Source organism: Struthio camelus, chromosome 4, assembly GCF_040807025.1.
Source record: "Struthio camelus isolate bStrCam1 chromosome 4, bStrCam1.hap1, whole genome shotgun sequence".
Taxonomy (NCBI): Eukaryota; Metazoa; Chordata; class Aves; order Struthioniformes; family Struthionidae; genus Struthio; species Struthio camelus.
In genome coordinates, this window is record NC_090945.1 from 2,981,048 (window position 1) to 3,006,519 (window position 25,472).

The following is a 25,472-nucleotide window of genomic DNA, read 5'->3' on the forward strand; positions in this document are numbered from 1 at the left end:
AGGCGGGCTGGGTACCCGCCTGTACCAACAGGGTCACAGCGCAGCCCCAAAACACCTCCCTGCCAGTGCTGAGGCTGGGTAGAAGATGTCCCCAGGGGAGCACGTCCCTGGGCAACAGCACCCCTCCAGGATACAGGGACAAAGGCCTGGGCAAGGAGCACCCCAAGGGCAGGGGTGCCAGGTAAGGGAGTCCCCATGGCATGGCGGGGACAGAGCAGCACCCAGGTACCCCCAGGCCATGAAAGCCTATTTCTGTGCAAGTCTCTATGCCATGTCTCTGTGCCAAAAAGAAGGAGAAAAAAAAAAGAGAGAGAGAAAAAAAAAAAAAAAAAATCAAACTGGCTGTGACCTGTTGGCTAAAGTTTGTTTTGGCAAAAAAATTAGATTTTAGGGAACACCAGTTTCTTCCTAGGAAAAAGTGGCTTTTTCCAATGGAATGATTCAGTTGCTCAAAACAGAATTACCGACCATCACAAACTGTTTTAATTAAGGCCTATCTCCTTTCGGTTTCAAGACAGGAAGCGTTTTCCCCGATATCAGAATTGCCTCTCATAGATGCTTCCCCTCCGTTCCCCTTTTTCAGTCCTGAACAGACTGAAAGTAGGGCAGTTTGGGGGGAGGGGGTTGTACTTTTCCCTCACTCTTCCCCTGTTCTTAACTATTTTCTTTTCCTCCCTTTTTAAGTCTTTTCAAAATTGCAGCAGAGTTGGAGAAGTTACAACGCTCATTTTCTCACCAGGTTTTGAGAAGATGGGGAATTTTGAGAGTATTGTTGAAAAGGCATCCACTTTCCCCTTTTTTCTTAGCCTGTTTAATTTTATCCACTGACCCTATTTGAAAATAACTACATACACACTTAGTCTCTCAACTTTGATTTAGCTGAGATTCTTCTTTCCCCCCCCCTCCCCCAAAAGGGTTCAGAAATGCATAGAAAGAAGAACTACTGCCCCCTTTTCCAGTTTGCAAAATAGAAGTGCGTTCAAAACATACTTTTCCCCTCTTCCCATCTCCACAAATTGCGATCTGGGAAGACCCACGTAAGAGGTGATTAATAGGTGGTGCATAGGTGGAGCCTGTCATTTGCTTCTCCCCCCCGCCCCAAAAGCGGAAAATGGTAATTTTGGTCACATAAAAGATTACACAGGAAACGTTGTGAGGTTTTATACCATCTCCATCCATCAACCTTTACCCTCCACATTTTCTTTTTTCCTGGATGTGTTGCAACTGGGTGCAATCACAGGGCATCCTACCTTCTGTTTTAAGCTGTGGCCCTGGAGATACTTGGTGTGATTTTCTTTCTTGAATGTTGCCCCTCTAAATACTCCTAGATGGAGAGCATCACACTGAATTTAAATGCACGTCACTGCCACAGTAAGGCAACTTTGCCCTTTTTCCATGAAAGCTTAGTGTGATGCTCTCCAGGCCTGCATCACCTCTTTTCAAGTTAACCTTGCACATGCGCAGGTGTATAGGAGTCAGCTCTGAGATGCACCCAGCCAACTGGCTCATTTCCTCCAAAACAAAACCTCGAGGGAAGCATTTCAACAGTTCATCGCCCTGTTTTTCGCATGTAGTCATTTGCCAGATTGAAAGCAAAGTAGAAGATAGTCGAAGCCTCCCGAAACGTGGCTTTCTGGCAAAGCCACTGTGAGTTCAAAACAACAGGGCAGATTCCCGTACACGCAACACACCCAGCAGGCAGGAGGACAAGCTCATGGGTCCAGGAGAGCAAGGCCAAGTGCCAGCCCTGCCACCACCAGCCACTGCCATCCCCCACTGATTCAGTGAGATGCGAGGAACCACAGGGTCAGGGCTCCTCCTGCCCATGCTGGGGCCCTTAAAGTGGTCTCACGAGTGGTACCTCCAGCCTCCATCCCTCATGGAAATACCCATGGAGGCAGATGCCTTCGTGACCACTAGCTTTGGGGTTAGTGCAGACCCGTTGCCCCGTCCTCCTCGGTCCCAATGGCCACAGAACCAAACAGCCCTGAGAAAATATCAGCTCACGAACCTAAGGCACGGAGCGGGAGGACTACTAAATATTAACGCTGGCTGTGCTGCACCCTGGCAAGAAACCTCGTAAAACAGCATCCTTTACTGTAGTACTCTCTCTGTTAATTAACATGGTAAATTTGGAGAGGAACAGCAGAGAGGCCATCTGGAGCAACAATTTTACGAATACACCAAAGGAATAATTTCTTGCTCTTGGCAGGAATAAGGAGAGCTATGCTGCTTTGATTACCCTACAGAAAAGGCTGAAAACCTGCTGCATTTGCCCTCATGCCATTCATTTCAGGACAGAACAGGATGGATGATCTTTTTAACAAGCAAGTGAACCATCAGGAAAAGGAGCCCGTTTAGATCTTTCAGTGATTCTGGGAAATAAACCCAGAAGGTGTTATTTGGTGCCCAAATGGACCTAAAAATGTTGGCTTATTTTCTGAAAACCCCAGGCCTGTGTTTGCATCTCCCAGGCCTCCCAGCTAGATGTAGGCTAAGAACATATGGGAAGAAGTATCCAACCAATATTTAAGAGCATCAGTTATTAATTGTGAAGCAAATGACTAAACCTATGTTAAAAAGAAAGCCTGCTAAGCCAAGAAGACTGTATTTAGCAGGAAACACAGGCAGGCTGAAATAGGATTTACACAGCTCGGTGTGGCTAAATGCATGGCTGAGGCAGCCAGAGGTGCTACATCTTCATCCTCACAGCATGCTCCACCCCGGGAAGCTGGAGCTGGCTTCCCTGGACTGCACACCCTTCCTTAGATATTTCTCCCCCTTTTCTCTGCTGTATCCTCTGCTCCTCAGGGAGGTGATGAGATCCCCCTCAACATTTCCAGGGCTTCACCCATTGGGACTTGCCTGTGGTGCCTCTCCATGCAGCCACTGGGGAGCAGCAGAAGGCTGCAGGAAGGCCCTGCCAGGTCATCCTGCTCTTCCCCAGCTGCATGAGTTATCTGCAAGACCACAGGAGAATGGAGGAAAAAAAAAATTAGGACCTCCACTTAGAGATGCCATCACTCACACCTGCCTCATAGCCACCCCTTTTCCATGGCACACCTTCTGGCCCCACAGGCAGCAACCAAACCCTGCTCAAAGTCTCCCTGCACCCTCGCTGGGAGGTGGGATGAGGCAGTACAGACTCTGCTAGGAGGCCAGGCACAGGTTTGGCCCAGGACCAGGTGATGGGGGAGGCCTCCTAGTAGCTCCGCCCCCTAGCTCTGGGGCCATGATCCTGATCCTTCCCCTTCCCTCCCAGCTCTGCCACTACTTCTGCCCCAGAAGCAGGGAGGAAAACCACTGTCAGTCCATACCAGCAGGGTAGCAGCATCTCCCTGGGGTTGCAGATGTGCAGGTCTCTCTAGGGGACAGCTGGGATAGTAGGACATTAGGGGCCTCCCACTCAATAACACATACACATACATGTACGCTAAAGAATTGTTTCCAGTTTAACACCCTTCTCCACTAAGCTGTCTCCTGCCAGGCGGGTCCATCTCTGGCTTCATCTCTGTTCCCCACCATGCTTTCTGGTGCCACCCCACTGCTCTTTGCGGCAGTCGCGCTGCCAGCGTGCGCTCCTTACCCTCCACCCACTCTTCCAGCCAAGCTACCACCTCATGCCAGCATGTTTCCACCTTTCATGTCCTGGACCCAGCAGGTCTGGTCAGGGACCAGCAGACCTGGAGGATTCCTACCCCAGACTAGTGAGTTGGGCACACCTCACTCTTGCCCAAAAGGAAATAAAACTACCTGTAAAGAGTGGCAGAAGTCTTCCTTTCTATCCTTATGTTCACAACCTCTGTTCAATAGCTCCAGGTTCCTCTTTGGCCATACCCAGTCCCTAGGGACGCATCCCTTCTGCATCCGACATGAGGAGCAAACATCTCAAGCAAAGACATACTCCTGCTGTGTCCCTTGGCTGAGTTCATTATCTGACTGAGTAAAAAAATCCAAATAACAAGAAGAAAAGGCCTTCCTTTTCCAGATGCAATGAAGCCAGCATTGCTCCAGCATCCCAGATACTTGTTAGCATCACATCACTGTTTTTAGCTGCTTAATAAGGCATACCAGGAAAAATAAATACGTCCTTATCATCTCTTCTCTAGCTACGTGTAACTTTGCAGGAAAGCCTCTGATTCATCATTGCTTGGAAGATTAGCCTGACTTTAAGACACCCCCAGAACTTTCAAAGCTCCTCCCAATCTGGCTTTGGCCAGATTGCTTTTTTCAGATGCGAATTTGGCTTTCTGATTTCCAACAATCTACAAATTCGTCTCCTACTCTGTGTACCCCAGGCTCCATCTGCATTCGGCTGCTGCTTCTAGGTTCAGCCAGAGCAGGGACCAGCTTGCTGACACCATAGCATCTCATCCAACCTGCCCATGCAGGTCCCCTTTGTGGACAAGCAGGGTGCCCATGGGGATTTGGGTATGCCTGGCCTTCACTGCTAGTGAGATACAGTCACCTCAAGCAGTGCCGAGAGCTGCAGAAAGACATAAGAGAAAGCAGACAGGCCAGTCTGCCCTTCTCTCAGGCTATCACAGCAGGTTTTATTTATTGCCAATTAGCAATAAAGCATTATAACCCCAGGACAGCCTGTGCTCCACACATCAACACCCCTGCTTGTTCCCCAAGGGGCTTTCAACAAACTAAACTATAAAGAGAGAGAGAGGGAAAAAAAACTGTAAGGAGAGGGAGAGGGCTAGGAAAATACACAGTTCTCCTCAACACCTCACCCAAACTCCAGTGATCAGCATTTCTTGAGGCAGACAATACATCTCCACCTAATAAACCTTGATAGCTTTTTCTTCCAGATATACCTTTCTGAACTCTTGCAAACCTCAATATCTTACAGCAGAAACTTCCTCCTCTCAGCTCTGCACAGCAGGGAGAATTAGGTTCCTCTTCCTTCCTTTTAACCAGCCACCTGAGAATTTCACCTGGTGCCTTCTCGTTCTTGTGTTTGGAAAGACAGTTCCTCTTTGCCCACTCACAGCTGTACCTTATCTGTACTTTACAGGCTGCATAATCCTAGCCCGTTCAGCTTTTCCCAGTGTAGAAACCATCGCAGACATTTGAACGTCCTCGGTGCTCACCTCTGATGCTGGGCAGACCAGAATCGTGCAGAGCATCTGTGACGTAGCCACACTATGGCTGTAGATACACTGCTGCAAACAGTGTTCCCATTTTGGAAAGGGAAGATTTCTTTCCCACTTCCCCATGCCTTTCCTGGCCTTTCCCAAGGTTTGTCTCAGAGATGGCAGGAATTATTCAGTTTCTTGGTGTCCTGCAAGCTGCAGCCAGCAGCCAGACGCCTATGAAACAGGGCATCCCTGCTCTTGGCATGTTCTCCCGTTGGTTCCTGCCAGTGATGCGCTCTGCTGGGATGTGGTGTGGCCAGCCCTTGCTGTTATGGCAGGAGGGGGGGCTCCTCACCCTGCAGTAGCAGCCTGGATTGGAGCACAAACCCTGTGCAAATCCCAGATGTGGCAGGATTTCATAAGCAGGAGCCCTCGCAGGCAGTCCTTGCACTCCCTCTCTGCCATGCAGTGAATTTTGGCCAGTATTTCCAGGCTAATCCTCCCCCAAAAGCTCTTCGGAGGCAGCTGGGAGTACGTGGTGCTGCCTACCTGAGTCAGCTCAACCTGGCCCACAGGTAGAGGGGTGGGAGGGCCAGGGTAGCACCAACCATGAAAGCTCTTCCACCGCCTTGGAGGACGCTGCTTTTCAGCATGGATGTCATTGTTCGCACTTACTGGAGCGGATGGTACGGCGCGCTCCAAGGGCGAGAACGGCAAGCACTGCAGACCTGGCTTACTTTACAATAGATGTATGCATGTTCATTTTCATCACAGCCCATTAACACCTCCCTTCTCAATCACAAGCACTGGAAATAATATTAGCTGCATGGGTAGTATGCCTTGCTAGCTGCTCCTCGTACTGCTGAAGCATAGGAGATACCTCTCGGCGGGGGGCTGCAGGAGTACCATGCTAACACAAGGCTGGCTCAGCCGTTCAACCCAGATCACTGTGAGGACATTAGCTGAGGAGACCCATCAGCTCTGATCATAGTGGCTGGACTTGGCATAGATCTGGTCACTTTGCAAGCATGTTTTGCTTGCAGACTTTGGTCACCTTCCCCTCTCCTGCTCGGGCCCCCGACCATGGGGGAGTGGGGTGGGGGGGGGGGGATTAAGCAATGAAAAGTAGTAGAATAGAGCCAGTCCCTTGAAGTCTGTCACCACCATGCAGTCCCCACCACCAAAATTAGTCACTGGCTGCTGTTTCTCTTCTCTAGCAGATACTAGGGAGGTTGGCAAATGGAGCAAGAAGGGCATCAGCCCGGGCAACCTCCTCTGTTCACAATTGCAAGGCCCATATATCAAGATCAGCTTTGGGAAGTGTGGCCTTTGGGCTTCCCCACTGAGCGTCCACTTGCCCCAAGTTGGGAATGGGGCAGAGAAACCCGTACAATCAAGCAAATGGGGAGAGTGCTGTGGGAGGCTTTGACAGGGGCAGGAGACGTAGACAGGGCTGGAATCTCTCCCTGAAATACCTCTACCTAAAGCCTACCGATTGCAAACATCTCAGGCAGGAGGAGCGTTGCATCTCCATTTAACGACTCAGGGCAGTCCTGCTCTTCGCCAGATCAAACTGCACTGCACGCTGCTTTGCGCTGTCTGGGCTTTTAGCCCTGAGTAAAATACTGCTAGTGCCATGTTGCCTAAAAGCAGGCCTCCAGGGAGCTGGGGCTGTGTCCAGACCATCTAGCTTAATCCTGCAAATACCAGTCCTCATAAAAATAGAAACAATCGCCTTCTCACAGAGGAACTCGCTGGATCAAGTTTCCAGTGCCCACAGCAACCAAGATAAATTAGTATTATCTTTGTGGCTGGTAGATTAAATGGTTTCTTTCTGGTAAAGTAAAACAGATGAGGGAGTCTTTCTTCTGGGGGGGGGTGAGGGAGCCGCTGGAGTATCCCCTTATCTTTACGGTATAATGCGCCTGTTTACTTTGTCACAGCAGTGACATGGGAAGTGTGCTTGAAGTCAGAAAGGGAGCAGGTTTGCTGTACGTAGCATGTGTGTTGGAAGACAGAGGCTGTTCAGCAAATCAAGCAGCTTACGTTATTTAAAATAGTCCTACAACTCCAGTCAGCCCTGCAGTTAGCATATCCTCTTGGGAGCTCAGCATCTGGGGTGATGCTACCGTGGCAAACTCGCTGGGAGGAGACCGGGAAACGAGCGGAGGATAGAGTCCTGTAGCCATGGCTCTGATGCTGCCTTGTTTTAAGACAAGAGGCATTCAAATCGGCCTGCCAATGCTGCTTTGTAGTCTAATCTCCCATCTCAGCGTAGCGTTTCCATTTCTAGGCAGTTTTCTTTCTTTCATTTTCATGCCAGCATTTTAATCAGCCTCAAATGAAGAAATGCAAAAGATTTGCCTAAATGCTCACTGCTGCTTACTGTAACTTCATCTTGTCTTGGGTGGGTGGTGGTAAGACGCCCTGCTAGCTCTCCCTGGAAAACCCAAGGGAAGATTTAAAAATCTCTTGTAATTTGAGCTGTCTTTTCAAGTGAGATGCCCCAAAGCTACTGAGGTCCTGGTTTTGAAGGTGTGCAAGGCCTTCTTGGAGACTGGGAGTCTCCTAGGAGGTGCCTAAAAGTGCTGATGTCCACCCTTGGGAAGCGGGCAGATGCTCCATTTTCCCATAAGGGCAGCGTGGGAGTGTCGGGGCTGAGCATTTTGCCTTCCCTCAGAGAAAGCGTACTGCCAGGTCCCTGGTCATGAAGTGTTGCACTTGTTTTCTCCTTTGGGGTTTCACGCCTCTCAGCTCATTCCAGTTTAACCCCATTTCCTACAAGCCTGGGTTATTTGATACTGGCCATTTGGCCTGGCCATGTGTCCGTGTGTCCCTTTCTCAAAACCTTTTAAATGCACAGGTCAACAGCAAGCCAAGGGTCAACGCTTGACCTCGGCAAAACGGTCACCAAGATACATCACTCCAGGAAAATCAAGCCTGGTAGAAGAGAGGGACCTCCTAGCAGGAACTGCCTTCATCCTTGCAGTGCCATCAGCCAAAGACCCAGAGCAGTGGGGAAATGTGGGACACTGGCTCTGCTTTCCACCAGACCACTTGCTTGTCTCCTGAGCCCTGCAGCCATAAGAACCCTTGGGATCCCCTCTTGCTGCTACCAGGGAAGAGCTTCGCAGCGGACAGTAGGCTTGAGACCATGGGCGTGCATCTATCCTGCAGCACGGGGATACCACTTAGCCCTTTGGAAAGCCCCAGACCCAGCCACAGAGCACATCTACCGCAAACTAGAGCTGGGGGTGGGCGCATATTGCAGTTTCCAGCACAAATGTATGGTCCGGCTCCTTCTTTCTGGGACACAGAGATGTGGGAGACTTGGGACTATGACTCTTAAGCTCTTGCTTCCAAGGAGCAGTACTAAGCTGATCCAGCCAAACCCGTTCCCTGTGACCTTGTAGCTTTTTGGGAAGCACCACAGGGCAGATGACGTAACATGAGCAGATAGTGCTGCCCGAGCTGCTTGGGAGGGAGACGGAGAGGGAGCAGGAGATGCTGTTAAGGAAACATTGGATGCAATAGGCATTACATCATGCACAGGTGAGGAAGAGTTGCTGCCCGAGCAGGCCGTGTGGTGTGGAGATACCGGTGTAAAGCTGCGGCAGCCCAAAAGCTTCAGCGCACGTGAGCTGGCCACACATCTGAGGTAGGCCAGGAGGCATTTTGCCTTATTCACAATGAAAGCGCATTGCCAGCTCGTATTTAACCTGGCATCCACTATCACACCCCTGCCCAACTCCAGTTAAAGTTGTCACGGGCCCTTTGAGGAGATGAGAAGGGCTATAGGGGATTAGAGGTAATTGAAACAAGCTCAAGGGCTGTGAAACCGCCTCCCCCATTAGCCACATACAGATACAACCTGCTGGCTTGTTTGGTTTTTCAGAGATAACCCTCGGGTTATACACTCAGGAGCAGTGACTGTCTCAGCCTGCTTGCGCACCGAGCCTCGGTGCAGAGCCTGAAGCTCCAGCAGCCTCCAGGGCAGAGCACAGCTCATCCCACAGGGAGGCAAGCAGGAGGCCTGGAGGACACAGTAAATAAATGTAGCGTATTTACCCAGTCCCAGTCTGGCAGCAAAGGGCAAAACAACAGGATGGAGACTGGCAGGTCTTCTTGGCCTTGCAGGGCTACCGCAAGACCAGCTGCTGGATGTTTCTTCAGATTCCCTGCTCACCTCAACAGAGGAGCAACGGGGCTCAGTAAAAGGCTCAAAAAACTGTGCGGACACTGGGTTTTGGCTCCTCTGGGAGCGGCTGGTGTAACGTAGGTGTTTCTGAGTGATGGCATCCTCACAGCAGCCGAGCGGTTTGAACTGGACTTGTTGCTCCTCATCCTTCCTCCCAAGGGCAGGTGGGAGGTGAACAAGAGCCCACCAAGGCCTGGCCCACATCCCTGCAGGATGCGAGGGGAGGGCTGCTTCCCAGAGGGGAGCATGGCCCTTCCAGCTGCTCAGGCAGCGATGCAACAGCCCAGCGGCCCAGCGGCCGCTCACCCCCGTGGTGATGCTCCAGGCCATGCAAGGAAAGGCGCCGTTGGATCCTGCAATATGTGCCGCCTACCCTGGGTGGAGCTTCGGACTGCTTCCCCAGATCCCTTATTTCAACCCCAGTCCTGCCATCCAGCAAAGCAGAGGGACCATTCCCGTTGGCCCAGCACCGGGCAGAGTTAAGGAGATTCAAGGCTGAGTCTGAAAATCCCTTATGCTCCGTTTCTGGCTTTTGCAGTCTATCCCCTGGCCAGCCTCACTTGCCTGCCGTCCCTTGGAGACAGCAAAGCTTTTCACTGCTACGTTCAATCCATGTTTGACTTTGCTCCTGAATGCTGCTACAGTGCAAAGAGAGAGCGGAAAGAGGGGGGGACCTAGGAGCAGAGAGGAGGAAGAGGCTGGCAAACTCTGCAGCCAGCTTCCCAGGAAGCCTGCGTGGGGTCAGGCAGTGTTTTGCTGGCAGAGCTTTTGCTGGTATGTTTACACTGTAGCTCCACAGGGTATGAAATAGGCACTTCAACTCCGCGGCTTCTTTGCCAGCATTTCGAGCACCGCCGCAGAGCTGCAACTCCCATGCTCCTCTTGAATTTACGGGAAGGGAAATATGGGTTTCCACTGTCAGGCTCCAGGCCTGCCTGGGGCTAAACTCCGCTTCGACGGTGGGGGGGGGACCAGCAGCAGCCGCAGGGAGGGGCTGCGCAGAGGCACTCCCACAAGATGCAGCCACCTGTGCCTCAGGCCGGTTGGCCGCCACCTCGCAGTGAAGCCAGCTGCCAGGGTATGGGAAACATCACAGGCCCTGGAAGGATGATGGGGAGACCATAGTGCTGCCTACCTGAGGCTTCCTCTGAAAAGTGTTTGCTAACCATGTTTGCTCGGAGGCCTGGAGTTAAAATTGAACTAACTAGACATTTGCCCCGTCCACCGCGAAACAGCATCACCCACCACCACAGGGGACTTTGCAGCGACGCACACGCTGAACACATGTTTCCGTCGGCTACAACTGCTCACTATGAGCACAGTTCATTTTAGCACCTCCTTTCCTATTGAGTTTGGACTGAAAGGCATTAAACGATCTTAAAAGCCTGGGGGGAGCTGCTCATCCTTCCACAGGGTGAGAGAGAGAGCTCACCCACAGGGCTCACCTACAGGTTAAAAAATAGTCTCCAAAAAAGCAGAGTCACATGGCCACGCAATGGTCAGCTGCTGCGCTGTTTGGCACCGTATTTATCTGCCGTTCCTCTGACAGATGCCAGCCTACGCCTGCCTTGTACTGTCCCCAGCTCATCCCAGCAAGAGGCATGCTTTTTCCCTGGTGCCAGGGCCTGTAGATCAAGATATCACTGATGACACAGTAAAAGATATCAGGAAAGCTCTAGGTCTCTTTTGGATGACGTTCAGCCGCTGTGGGACCTGCTCACTGGAAAAGAAACTGGGTCACAATCTTTGATAAGAGCAGAATCCATTCAGTATAGGAAAGGCAAAAGGCAAGGCAGTCTCCAGGAGCTGTTCCAGTTTTGGGGGCTGAAACCTGACTTTGACCTGCCCCTGAGGGAGCCCCGAGGACCGTGCAGGACACCAATCTCCATGGAGGGCAAGCAAAGAGCAACCTCCATAGAGTGCAGCACGCATTTGCCCACCCCGCGCACTTCTCCTCTGGAGTGAAACATGACCCTGAGCACATGGGGCAGGTGTCACCCCCTCGCATACCGACCCCCGCTGCCCTGGCCCACGTGCCCGTACGAGGCATTCCCCAGCTGCCCTTATTGCTATTTCAGGCCTACTTGAATTCCTGGCTCTTATCAGACTTTTTCTAGATACTTGAGCCTTGATACTTGAGGCTCAACTGCCGTGAGGCAACAGTGGGCCCTTCCCTTGCGCTGAGCAGCAGAGAAGTCAGGGTGGCAGCGCTGACCTGAAGGCCAGCTTTTGGATGACTAATTTTTTGCTCAGAGGCTCACCAAAATCTTAGGCTGCTGCTTCTAATGGCCCCATCTGTTATCAAGCAGGGCTTCATTTCACCTGCTGTGGCGTTGCCACCTTTGATTTTTATATCAGTGAGGCTGGCTGCTGTCCTCTCTGCAGGTCCCAGCTCTTCGAGGATGGGGTGGTTGGAGTTACCAGTGCCAGAGGCTGCCCTGGTACTGGTTCTCTGACTGAAGCATGTGGGTGGGGAAGCGTCCTCAAAGGCCAGCTGTCACTACCTGTCCCCGTGGGTGGTTTTGAGCTATTTGCAAACCCCAGAAGCACCTCTACGTGGGATCCTTTGGGTTGGGAGGAGGAGTTGGGTGGCCTTGCTCTTCCCTCTGAGGCTATCCCTTCACCTCTGTAGCTGCCCAGAAGGATTTTCTTTCACCCTCTTGGAAGTTTTCCAGGGCGAAATTTCAAAAGATCTGTGACACCAAGCAAACTCTTCTTTGAGTCCTTAGGCTTGCTAATACAAAACGCGCGTGGTCCATCTTCCCCCGCGTCCTGTCTGGCAGTCAGCTATGGCAAGCGCCAGGGGAAGAGCAGAGCCAGACAAGCCTGCGGTGGTTCAACCCTGGGTTTCTTTCCTAGTCAGCTCAATTAACAAATCAAGGATATTCTGCAAGGGAGGCAGTGTCTTTGAGGGCAAGAGTAGCTTTTTTCCTTCTGCGAACGTATCCGGTCCTGTTTTGTACTTAAATCAACTTTTAGCCTCCACAAAGTCCTGTGAGTTTCGCGGCTTACCTACCACTCCTTTATAAATAGAAAATTTAAGAGCAGTCTGCTGCTAGTCACTGATAGGATGACAGGATTTCTCAGATAATCTTCATTCATGTAGTAAGTCTTAGGACAGAGTGAGCAGTGAAATGAACCAGCCAAAATTACTTGAAACAACAGCACAGCTTGCAGCTGAGCATGTCACGGGTAACAGTTACAGCCAGCACAAGCCCATCTTGCCCGCGATGGAAGCTAAAGTGAGCAGGAAACTTCAGAGGTGCAAAGAATCACACCATGCTCTGTGGGCAAAGGTCTGCAAGAGAGATTACTTGCGCACAACCCAGAGATAGACTTGTTTGCCTTATGCAGAATAAGATATCTTTGCATTAGTAATAGATGCATGTGTTTTACCTTATTAGATTTGGATAACTTAGCTGTAGTGATATCTGATTGCTTCTGATAGATTAGGACAACTTTATATTAGTAATAAATTAATAAAGGAAGGGCTTTGCTCTGATATGGTGCAGGGAGCTCGCACTCACATACTACTTCCAATCTGCAAACTCTTTGAGACCTTTGCTGAAGCCAAGTCATCTGTGTTTTCTTTCCTTCTCCTCTGCTAGACACAGAATACTGGATTTCATACCATGCTAATATATGTTTCCGTGTCTTATCTGCCTCTCACCATTCCTTATTTGCTCGTTGTATCACATCCTCACAGTTTTAAGCAACGCATCTTCTGCTGCTCCTGTCAGCAAAAGTAGATGGTCCCTAAGGACAGAGATGCCACCATGCCACTACCTTTCTGGGCCCTGTACTGAGACCATCCCACTCTCCTGGGGCAGAGTTGTTTCCTCCTGCCCCACCAGAAGATCCTGCGTTGCAGAGATGCCCACTGACTCTCGTGCTTCCGATGGGCACCTCTGAGGTCTTCTCTGTCACGTTGTCCAGGTAGCAGAAGACATTGTTAAATCCCCATCAGTTGTCTCTCCTCCACTTTGAAATGGGCATGGGGAAGGCAAATAAAGCTGGAGTGTGGTGCATTGCCTTTGTCATTTCACACTGCACCTTCCGGTCACGAGGTAATAATACACTCATAAGGTAGAGCGGCCTGCAAAACAAAGGAAGTCCGCTCAAAAAACAGCATGCATGTGCACACTGATAAGAAATGCTGGGGACTGCAGCAGGAAAGCATGGGGATACACAGCAGCCAAGCCTGTGACAGACAAGCCACTGAAGCACCCTTGTTAGACAGCATGGGACACATCAATCCCTTTGCAACCAACATAGGGGGTCAAAGGTCCCCTGGTCCCAAGGCAGCTGCCTCCAGCCCTTTATCTAGAGTTTTATTTTAAATATATTGTTTAATGATATAAGCCCCTCCTACTTGTTTTGCATTTAAGTTCTAATTTGCAATTTGTTTTAGATTTTCAATTCAAATTTTCATATTAATTTTATAGTTATACACACACTTATTCCCATATGATCTATAATAGTGTATTTTCATATTTGTGAGGGTATAATAAAATGCATGACCCCCACCACCACCCAGACTGCAGGAGCCAGGAGCACTAATGAACTTGGCCCTCAGCTGATATGAGAGCTGAGACCGAGAGCAGCCAAGCACTGAAACCCAGAGCCAGTGCTGTGATCAGAGCGCAGCCAACAGAGGCAGCGAACAGACGCAGCAGTTTGCGCAGCAGTTCGCGCAGAAGGCAAAGAAGGCATCTCTCCATTTTGCACAGTGGTGTGTCCTTCCCCGGGCATGGTCATGACACGCCGCAGAGCACGTTCCCCAGTGGCTGCGGGAGGTTCTGCATTGGCTGTGTCTGAGGCCTCAACCCAGACAGACCCTCAGACAGCAGATGCAGCTCTGCAGGTGTCAGGCTGCAGGCAGTGCCTGGGGCCTCTCCGCGAGGCCTGGGCTGACAGTCAGCTCTCCTGTGTGAGGTGTGCTGTGGTTGACCAATTGCGTCACCAGATAAAGGAGTTACAGGAGGAGGTTAGTAGGCTGCGTAGCATCCGAGAGGATGAGCGGGAGATTGACAGGGTGTTCTCGGAGATTGTTCAGCTCCGGGAGTCCCCTGCCCCGACTGCAGCGGAGGTGTCAGAGGGCTCAGCACCGTGTGTAAAGGTGCATCATAACGCTGTTGAAGAGGGCTGGAAGCTGGTGACCTCTCGCAGAAGGAGAAAGGCTCTTGCTCCTCCTCAAGACTTACCCTTGAAGAACAAGTTTAGCGCCCTCCAAGCCGAGGAGGAGCTGGGCATGGCTCCAAGGGAGGCAACTGGCCTGGCAGACCCTGTGCCGTGCAGGAACCCCCGGAAGAAACGGCGAGTGATTGTTGTGGGTGACTCCCTGCTGCAGGGGACAGAGGCACCTATCTGCCGACCTGATCTCTTGTCCAGAGAGGTTTGCTGCCTGCCAGGGGCTCGAATAAGAGATGTCGTGGAAAGACTGCCAAGGCTTGTCCACGCGTCGGACTACTACCCTCTGCTGATCTTCCATGTGGGTGCTAATGACACGAAAGGCAAACTGGAAACCATCAAACGGGACTTCAGAGCTCTGGGAATGGTGGTGAAGGGTCTGGGAGCCCAGGTCGTTTTCTCCTCAATCTTGCCTGTGAGGGGAAAGGACAGGAGGAGGAGTAGACGAATTTTCCAAGTTAACAGCTGGCTGCGCCGCTGGTGTTGGCAACAGGGCTTTGGTTTCTATGACCATGGGACCCTGTTTGAAGATCAACAGCTGATGGGGAGAGACGGGATCCACCTTACCAAGCGGGGCACGCGCATCTTTGCCAACAGATTGGCCAGCCTGGTAAGGAGGGCTTTAAACTAGGCAAGATGGGGGAAGGGGAGTGGTATAGTGGCAGGGGAGTCAGTAAAACACCGTTCAAGTCAGGATGCCTCCAGCGGGTGCATACAACCAGGGGAGACAGCATGCAACATGGCTATGGAGGATCCTCTTGCACCTCTTCTGGGAAGCCTGTGTGCTTGACTGGCTCTCTCAAATGCCTGTATACCAATGCACGCAGCATGGGGAATAAGCAGGAAGAGTTAGAGACCTGTGTGCGGTTGCAGGGCCATGATCTCATTGCAGTTACAGAGACATGGTGGGATAGTTCACATGACTGGGATGCTGTCATGGATGGCTATGTGCTTTTTAGGAAAGACAGGCCAGGAAGGCGAGGGGGTGGAGTTGCTCTTTATGTGAGGGAGCAACTAGAATGTATGGAGCTCTGCCTCGGGGTGGATGAAGAGCAAGTTGAGAGCCTATGGGTAAGGATTAAAGGGCAGGGTAACATGGGTGACACTGTTGTGGGGGTTTACTACAGGCCACCTGATCAGGAGGAAGTCGTCGATGAGGCCTTCTACAGACAGCTGGAAGAAGCCTCACGATCACAGGCCCTGGTTCTCATGGGAGACTTCAACCACCCTGACATCTGTTGGGAAGACAGCACAGCTAGGCACAAACAGTCAAAGAGGTTCCTGCAGAGCATTGATGATAATTTCTTGACCCAGGTGGTGGAGACGCCAACGAGGAGAGGTGCAATGCTAGACCTTGTACTAACGAACAAAGAAGGTCTAGTTGGAGATGTGAAGGTTGGGGGCAGCCTTGGCTGCAGTGACCATGAGATGGTGGAGTTCAGGATCCTGCGAGGAGGGAGCAGGGCAATGAGTAGGATTGCAACGCTGGACTTCAGGAGAGCTGACTTTGGCCTCTTCGGGGACCTACTTAGGGGAATCTCCTGGGGTAGGGCCCTAGAAGGAAGAGGGGTCCAAGAGAGCTGGTTAATATTCAAGCGTCACTTCCTCCAGGCTCAGGATCAGTGCATCCCTCTGAGGAAGAAGTTCAGCAAAGCGGGCAGGAGACCTGCATGGATGAGCAAGGAACTCCTGGCCAAACTCCAGCAGAAGAAGGAAGTGTACAGAATGTGGAAAAGGGGACAGGCCACTTGGGAGGAATACAGGGACGTTGTCAGAGTGTGCAGGGATGCGACAAGGAAGGCTAAGGCCCAGTTGGAATTAAATCTGGCAAGGGATGTCAAGGACAACAAGAAGGCCTTCTTCAAATACATCAATAGCAAAAGGAAGACTAGGGAAAACGTGGGCCCGCTGCTGAAAGGGGCGGGTGCCCTGGTGACAAAGGATACAGAGAAGGCAGAGTTATTGAATGCCTTCTTTGCTTCTGTCTTCACTGCTAAGGCCAGTCCTGACGAATTCCAGACCTTGGAGACAAGAGAGGAAGGCTGGAGAAAGGAAGACTCTCCCTTGGTTGAGGAGGATCGGGTTAGAGATCTTTTGTCCAAACTTGACATCCACAAATCCATGGGCCCCGATGGGATGCACCCACGAGTGCTGAGGGAGCTGGCGGATGTTATCGCTAGGCCTCTCTCCATCATCTTTGAAAGGTCCTGGAGATCAGGAGAGGTGCCTGAGGACTGGAAGAAAGCCAATGTCACGCCAGTCTTCAAAAAGGGCAAGAAGGAGGAGCCAGGAAACTACAGGCCTGTCAGCCTCACCTCCATCCCGGGAAAGGTGATGGAACAGCTCATCCTGGAGGTCATCACTAAGCATCTGGAGGACAAGAAGGTGATCAGGAGTAGTCAGCATGGATTCACCAAAGGGAAATCATGCTTGACCAATCTGATAGCCTTCTATGACAGAATGACTGGCTGGGTAGATGAGGGCAGAGCAGTGGATGTTGTCTTTCTGGACTTCAGCAAGGCTTTTGACACTGTCTCCCATCACATCCTCCTAGGTAAGCTCAGGAAGTGTGGGCTAGATGAGTGGACAGTGAGGTGGCTTGAGAACTGGCTGGATGGCCGAGCTCAGAGGGTTGTGGTGAATGGCGCAGAGTCAAGTTGGAGGCCTGTGGCTAGTGGTGTCCCCCAGGGGTCAGTCCTGGGCCCAGTCTTGTTCAATATATTCATCAATGACCTGGAGGAAGGCACAGAGTGCACCCTCAGCAAGTTTGCTGATGATACTAAACTGGGGGGAGTGGCTGACACACCAGAAGACTGTGCTGCCATTCAGAGGGACCTGGACAGGCTGGAGAGGTGGGCAGAGAGGAACCTCATGAAGTTCAACAAAGGCAAGTGCAAGGTCCTGCACCTAGGCAGGAATAATCCCATGCACCAGTACAGGCTGGGGACTGACCTATTGGAAAGTAGCTCTGCCGAGAAGGACCTGGGAGTGCTGGTGGACAACAAGTTAAACATGAGCCAGCAGTGTGCCCTTGTGGCCAAGAAGGCCAATGGGATCCTAGGGTGCATTAGGCAGAGTGTTGCCAGCAGGTCGAGGGAGGTGATCCTGCCCCTCTATTCAGCCCTGGTGAGGCCTCACCTGGAGTACTGTGTCCAGTTCTGGGCTCCCCAGTACAAGAGAGACATGGCACTCCTGGAGAGAGTCCAGCGGAGGGCTACCAAGATGATTAGAGGGCTGGAGCATCTCTCCTATGAAGAAAGACTGCAAGAGCTGGGCCTGTTCAGCCTGGAGAAGAGAAGATTGAGAGGGGATCTCATCAACGTGTACAAGTATCTGAAGGGGGAGTGTCAAGAGGATGAGGCCAGCCTCTTCTCCGTGGTGCCCAGCAACAGGACAAGAGGCAATGGGCAGAAACTGAACCACAGGAAGTTCCATCTGAACCTGAGAAAAAACTTCTTCACTGTGAGGGTGACAGAGCATTGGAACAGGTTGCCCAGAGGGGTGGTGGAGTCTCCTTCGCTGGAGATATTCAAAACCCGTCTGGATGTGATCCTGGGCAATATGCTCTAGGTGACCCTGCTTGAGCAGGGAGGTTGGACGAGATGATCTCCAGAGGTCCCTTCCAACCTAAACGATTCTGTGTGATTCTGTGATCAAAGCCCCTGGGTTAACCAGGGGCCACTGTTTGCTATTTATAGCTGCCTGAGCTCACGTTTAAGATGGAGGTGTTAAAAAGCTTGGAGGCAGGGTGGATGCCAGGGTAGCTCTATCCTGCACACACAGCGTGCCGTTGTTTGCAGGAGAATGGTGTAAATCCCAAACTGTGTCATAATACAGGCTGGATCAGGCCCAGTGTGCAGGGGAGGTCACTGGGAGCTGATACGTACAGCTTGGTGTAAGCTCTTAAATCAAATAGTATTTGATTACCTGATTTTATTGAGCTAAGAGAATTCTGCCTAGCTTTTGAAGGACACAAGCCAATTTGGAGGACCTGCGCGAATCCCACCACAACCATCAGGCTGCTGGCTACAGGACCAAAGGCTACAAAGGTTGTCCCAAAGTTGCCAGCCAGCTCAAACCCAGATGACAGCATCAACAAGCCGAGGTGCATGAGCCCTCACAAGGGCTCCCATGGAGGAACTCACAAGTATGAGTAATCATCTTGAAGGACGGGGAGTCAGGAGGAAGAGCTTGTGGTTATTCTGAGGCCATGCCACCAAAGAGAGTTGAGAACGTTGGCAGCACGTGAGTTGAGCCGGTCCTCTGTTTGTGAGATAGCCAGACCTGATGTACAGCCCTCATCCTGGATACAACAGCACACTTGTCTCTCAGAGACATGGTGACAAAGGGATCCAAAGTGCTCCGTGATCCTCAGATAATCAAGTTGCTGTGACCAGCTTTAAAAAATACAGTGCTTTCTCTCTTCCAGGCTGTTACTGAGAGCCTGAAAGTCACCGGAAACCTCATGTTCTGAGGAGAACTTTAGATGAACAGAAATAATTAATGTAGGGTTTAAGAGTGCAGGTACCACCCGCCTGCAATATTTCAGCATTGCACTATTAGTTTTGATGGAGTGGTACTGCACAAAATTGGACTGATGCAGTGGGAACCAAAGTATTTCAAAAAGCTAGCAAAGATGGCCTACCAGTAGAGACTGAAAGGCATTTCTCTTTCAGAAGAGGCACCTGACTTTGTCATTGCAGTTGGGAGGAGGAAAAAAAGGAACAGAACCTAAGGAAGATCAAAATCTGTGAGACTAGGTTTCTTTTTTCTCTGCAACTGCAAAGCTCAATGGTAGATGAAGTTTTGCTCTTTGAGCTTATCTGAGCATAGGGCTCATCATGGACTTCTTTCATCTTTGCAAGTAGACAGATTCTTACATGAGCATGCATATGTGCATTAGTGTGTCCATGTGGATGCATCTGTGAATGTATGTGTTTGCGTGTGCCAGGTTTAGATTGAGGGCCACATTGCTGTCCTTCTGCCTAGGAAATGAAAAAGCGATACTACATTCACTCCTTGTCTCAAAACACAGTTTCCCAAAACAGAGCATAGCCACCAAGGGGACATTCAGCTGCTATGAACTGCCTATTTTCACTCTTCTCGATTTGTCGCTCCTTTCTCAGGAGCAGATAAATCAACAAATCCCATTCCCAGCTTCCTTGTGATGACTTTCAGAACCATCTCATTTATTTCAATTTACTGGCTTCCTTACACTGCCAGGCTTTCAGTGCATTTTTCCAGCTTTGCTGTGCCACCTGGTTCAGATCCATGTGGGCTGATCCCTTGTCTTACAAGGGCAAGGACCCTCCCCTTCACCACCCGTTTTGTCTGCGGCACCTTCACCTGTCCTGCAGCACTAACTTCTGTGCAGGAACAGCAGTACCCAGGGAAACCTGACAGACACGAAGCACTTTCTTTTACTTATTTTGAGGGGGAGTTGCATTTTCTTTATGTTGGGTTTCCATCACTGCAGGAACCCAGGGGTTCTTGCACCAGCCTGCTGGCCCCCTTCTCTTCTGCACGCTTGATGGAAATAGGGTCAATCAGCAATAGAAGATGAGGAAAGGCTGGAGGAGAAGGGGATGAAGGAGATGGCCAAAAACATTCACAGGCTCCATGGGCTCAGGACTCATGCCATTCCCAGCTGTCGGCACTTGAATGCTGCTCAAAGTATTGTCTGATGGCCTGACTTCCTCCTCCCTGACTGAAGCCAGCAGCAGGCTTCCTATGAATAAATAGCCTGCTTGCCAGATCCTGTCAGAGCTATTCCTGACCTGATTCTTTTTGCAGGCACATCTCCTAAATTCTGCCTTCTCCAACCCAAGTTCGGACGTACTTGGTCCAGTACAAATACACTGTGCAGGGCTGATGGGAGGTATTTGCATGCACAAAAACCTGCGATCTCAAGTGACCTGCTTAGCTGCGTTTGACATGTGACTTAAGTGCAATAATGACCACAGGAGGAGTCTCGCAAACAGTTTCTGTAAGAAGGAAACCTTCAAGCTTTGGGTTAATTGGGAAAAGTCTTTGTATATCATCAGGTTTTTCCTGGGATTACATTAACACTTTCAATTAAACAAGCGCAGGTTACTCTTGCAAAATGCTTTCAAGGAACGCAAAGGCTGCAGATGCAAGCAGCTTTAGCCGCCTTCCTCAGCATCCTCGCCTCGCTTCTTGCCTCTACTGTTGCTATGGCCTACGGTACTTGCTTGGGATGCCATTTAAAAGTCAGGCATGTTGCTCCTGCTGGTTTTCAGATTCCCTCGGTAGTGATGCAGAAAGATAGGCAAGCCTGGAAAGCAAGTGAGCCCATCTTTTACTGACGTTGATGTTAGGATGAGACTAAACGTTTCAGGGAGGGACTGACCATTCCGTTTGCAGTAGAGAGAGCCTAGATACTGAAAGAGCCCTATCTGAGAGGCATGAACCCTTGAAGAGAGTTTAGGACTGTATGTATTACCAAGAACTACATGCATCACTCAGTCTGACCTCCTCTCTCAGCCTTTGTCAGCATACAAGAAGTGACTTGCAAGCAAAGTGCAGTCTGTCACGCAAGAATTTGCCCTCAGAGTCCCCAAGTCTGGCTACATGCAAGTTCCCAAGATATCTTCCCCATCAAATAAGGTTTGCAGTCTTTCTAGGGCACCACAGTTAAAACATACATTGCTTCACCATGAGTTGTGCATCGAGGGTAGATCCAAGTCCAGCAAGCCAGACACTCGGGTGGTGTAAACAAGCCAAGCGATGCTGGAGTCAATGCATCTGGACAGATTTAGCCTGCCTGAGGAACAGAGCCTCTCTTCTCTCTCTGCAATCACATTACTGTATCAACGGAAATAATTATTAAAATAATTTAATCTCCCTCATCGTTCCACCAGAGACCTTGCTGTCCCTCTGCTACAAGGGCATACAGTGAATTTTGAGGATTTTAGATTCTAGTCCAAGCTTTTGCCTTCAAGAGGCTGTGTCTCTATGCTGCTCGTTGCCTTCATGTAGGAGGGCATGTACAACTTACAGACAGGTTTTGCACATCACATTGACACAGCCAGGTAACTCCAGGTTGCAAACAAACAGCACAGGAGATGGCAAGTCACCGTGTTTCTTTGCATCAACCAAAGCATAGTCCATAGGTCTCCATCCCCATGTTCACTAGGGGAGAAAGGGATGTTCTCAAGAAAAATCCCTGTAAGGACAGGTACACCATTGTTGCATTGATTAGTGCAACCTTGGGGCAGACAACCAACCTCCTTGCTTTTGCGATGATTTTCCCAGGGCTTCACTAATGGCAAGGAAACCTGTAGACAGCATGAAAGCAAGGTCATGGAGCAGCTCTCTGGAGAGAACATTGTAGACCTTCAGAGAGCAGGAGGCCCCCCCTTCTCTCCTTGGAGCGACTCACCTACTTTTAGGTTCCCAGCTTTTGAAGAAGAGGTTGTTTTAACCTTGGTACCCCGCATACAGGACCTCACCTTTGCATCACCGTAACATCTTTGACTATCTCCTTGTGTGCTTGGCCAAGGACTTCCCTCTTTGTTGTTCCTGCCTGCCAATCATTTCGTCACTCTTCACTCCCTTTTTCCTTGTGGGGAGCAGCTTCCCTTAGGACTCATTTGTAACTTCGCTGCACTCATTCCCTCCCCCATAGCCACCCATTTTGCAAGGACTTTCACGGTCTCTGTTGCTGGGCCTATTCATTATTAAGAGGCAACAGTTTTAAACCGCCTGGTGTTTTCTGCAGCACACAGCCCCAGGCCAGCTTTTGTGTCTGGCCCCCGCATTGTCTTCTCTGTGCTGGAGCGGAAGGTGCCACAGCCTTAAGTAGGGCAGAGTACACGTTCCTCAGGGTGCTTGACCATCTCTGCCCACATGAGATCCAAAGGGAGCCATGCCAAGGTAAATCTCCTCCCTCGGGCTCCCTGCCAGTGCGCTGCAGTAGCTCCTCGTCTCTGGACGAAGCCAGAAGCGGTGATGGGGCCACTGCCTCACGGCGCCACACAGTCAGGAGACCCAGAGCAGGATTTCCTTTGACGCTGTCAGATGTTGAACGCTTGCTGCCTAATTTCCTGAGGCAGCTGCAGGAGTTTGCACCCTGTGGCAATAAAAGAGAGGGTTCCCCTCACCCAGCGGGACTTTGCAGGACTTCTCCTTGGTGGAGCAGGGTTTGCTGTGACCCTATGGGAGCTGTGCACAGGAGCTACCAGGTGATGCCCATCAGACCTGAGGTAGGGATGAGGCAGGACTGGCAGCCGGACAGATACACAACTAAGCTGCTGACATGTCCTTTCTGGAGGCCAGTAAGACCCACGGCCGCCCACCACTGCTCCCAGGGCCCCGCACTGGCCCCAACTCTCCTGCCATGCCTCAGCGCTGCCCAAAATAGTCTTTACTATTTTGGGCAGGCTTTCCTCCTGGATCACGTGTTCCCAATGACAAAAAAGACTCCAAAATTAGTCTCCCCTTCAGCATTTTGACATGAGGCAACACCTGGTGAAAATTACTTCAGCATTGCCCTCACGGCCTTGTCACAGGCAAATGGACTTTTTAAAAAAAAAAAAAAAAAAAAGAAAACCCCTCCTCTGCTTGAGGTAAACACCAGGGCCTGGCTCAAAGGCAGCAGCAGCTTCTCAGTACGGCCAGTTTGGAAACCACTGGCGAGCCTCACCATTGCAACAGGTCAGAGCACGAGGAGCGCAGCCTCTTTGCTGCTGTCCCTGGGGATGGAGACCCATCCCATCCCACAGGTTTACAACACTCGCCCTTGAGCCTTGGCCCCGCCGCAGCGCGGCGGCATTACACAACCCGCCGGGCCCCGCTGCCCTTTCTCGCCAGCCCTCTCCCCCTGGGGTGGGGTGGGGGGGAGCTGCCAAACCCTTGTGGCGGCAAAGCCCAAAAGGGTCCCCAAGGACCTACTTGAGCCCGCTGGGCTTCCCCGTAGCCAGTCCAGCTCTGCCCCATCCCTGACACAGTAGGAAGGGTGGAAAGGTGTGTGTGGAAGCCATTGAGCCCCCCCACGCGCAAGGGCCAAGCACAGAGCTAAATATAGCCCTTATCTCAGCTCCCGAAAGATAACAGCCTGTGTCCACAGCCCGCCACAACGCCCCGCACCGATTTCTACCTACCTTTGCTTTGGGGGCAAATACCAGGCAGCAGTTGTGAAACACCCTGCCCTGGCCACGGCAAACAGGGCCTTAATCAGAGAGCAGAAATAGACCCTAAGCCACCTTGCATGTATTAGCTTCTTAGTTCACACAGCCAGATTACCAAAATTTTCACAGCTCCAAGGCCAGCCAGTATCTCCCTCAGCATCTCTGTGGTCTCAGACAGCTGTCACACAAGCGTGTCACAAGAAACCTGTGATGGAGCAGAGCAACAGGCACAAGCTAGGCTGGGGCCTCCCTGTTTTTAGGGCCATCTCATTAAACTTACCACTTCCACTTGGCCCTGTCTGACAGGCCAAACCTGCAATGCCAAGCCCAGGTCGGGGCGACCCTGCCTAGAGGAGGCCAGGGAAGCAGTGGAGAGGGCCCATGAGCCTGACAGCCGTACATGGCTCTCTCTATAGCTCCTGGGGCGAATCCGACCACAGTTCCTCCTAGCCCTGCTGAAAACCTTTCGCTAAATAGCACATGCTGAAATACCACCCTATCGGGGCAGGCAAAACATTGCCGTAAGCCTGCAAGGCTGCTGTAGTGGATACATCTCTCAGCTCTCTCTCTCCCCAACTTCTCTAAATCTCCTTGCAATCTCCTTTGTCTAAGAATGGGAGCTTCTAAGGCTAAAACAATGCTCGTCTTCCCTCAGTGAAATCCTTCCGCCCCACAGAGTGATAAGCTTACGAAATTACAGCATACAGCAGGGAGTCTCCAGGTTTAACAACAGCTCTGTGTGTGCTCCCACAAGTTGCTTGCAAGCAAACATCAACGCTTCATCCCTGCTTTTATGCTCTGTAAGGGGAGGGGAGAGAGAGCATTGCTCACAGCTGCGCACTTAGAGGCCAGATGCAGCAAAAGAGAAGCAAACGCTATTATCCCCTGACGTTGCCACGGGAAGAAGGCACCGTCCCCACCTCCCGGCAGGTGTTACAGCCTCTGCTGCTTGCCCGCGGCGCCAGTTCTCGCTCCCAAAGCCACTTCCCTGCACGCACGTGGCAGGAGATCGCTGGAGACGTGGGACTCCGCGCTGGAGCGGACTCGGGAGCAGTCTCGGGGGGCAGAGAGGCTGACCCGTGGCAGGAGGGCAGCCACGGAGACTCCCTAACCTGGCTGGCCTCTTGCAATGCGAGCAGGGGTCCATGCCAGAGCAGCAGCTTGCCTAATGGACACCCCCGGAGTGTCAGAAACGCCTTCCCAGCCCCTCGCACAAGCCAGGACGGATACTCCCTTCGCCTTGGCCTCTGCGCCTGTCGGGTCCCGCAGGTGTTTTTTTTCCTAACGAAAGTCATTTCTGCGAGGAAGTCGTTTTTTTCCGTCTCACACCATAAACGGTGCCAGGAAAGAGTGTGTCGAAGTATCCCCTCGAGATTTCCACATCGAGGTGCTTCCCCACCCACCCAGCGTCAGCGTAGACCTGCTGGCTGGCGCTGCAGTCACAAGATGTGGACGTGCGAGTAAACCCGAGCGCCGAAACATCCTGAGCCAGCCCAGTCAAGAAGATCAGTGCCCAAAAAAGGCTTTCCTGCCACAAGCAAAAAAGTAAAAAAAAAAAAAAAATAAAATAAAATAAATAAAAATAAAAATAAAAATAAAAATCCTGTAGCCCTTCTTATCTGCCTGTATGCATCCTCCACCAAGCTCAGTCCTTCTAAGCTTCTCCGTGCTTCCAAGCAAGCGTCCGAGGCCCAAAACAGAGCTTGTACCTCCTGACGGGACAAACTCAGACAGAGGGGGCTGAAATAGGAGGTTCCCCCCTTCCACGTACGGGAGGGTCGCCTAGTTTTTTTTTTTTTTTTTTTTGGGGGGGGGGGGTGTTGCAAGCCTCAAGGCTGCATCGTGATCCCA

The 25,472-nt window shown here is 51.2% G+C and overlaps 1 long non-coding RNA gene across 2 annotated transcripts in view; it reads right to left on the reverse strand.

The window, feature by feature from the left end:
* Positions 1-471: 471 nt before the first annotated feature.
* Positions 472-25,472, reverse strand: part of LOC138067093 (uncharacterized) — a 28,366-nt gene continuing 3,365 nt past the window's right edge. Inside the window, exons 2-4 of one of the 2 annotated variants that reach the window (XR_011140750.1) lie at positions 23,595-25,149; positions 18,618-22,564; positions 472-13,378 (exon numbers count right to left, since the gene is read on the reverse strand). This is a non-coding gene — a long non-coding RNA (uncharacterized lncRNA). Of the gene's footprint in view, positions 13,379-18,617; positions 25,150-25,472 lie in introns of both variants that reach the window. The other variant, XR_011140749.1, reaches the window with a different exon arrangement.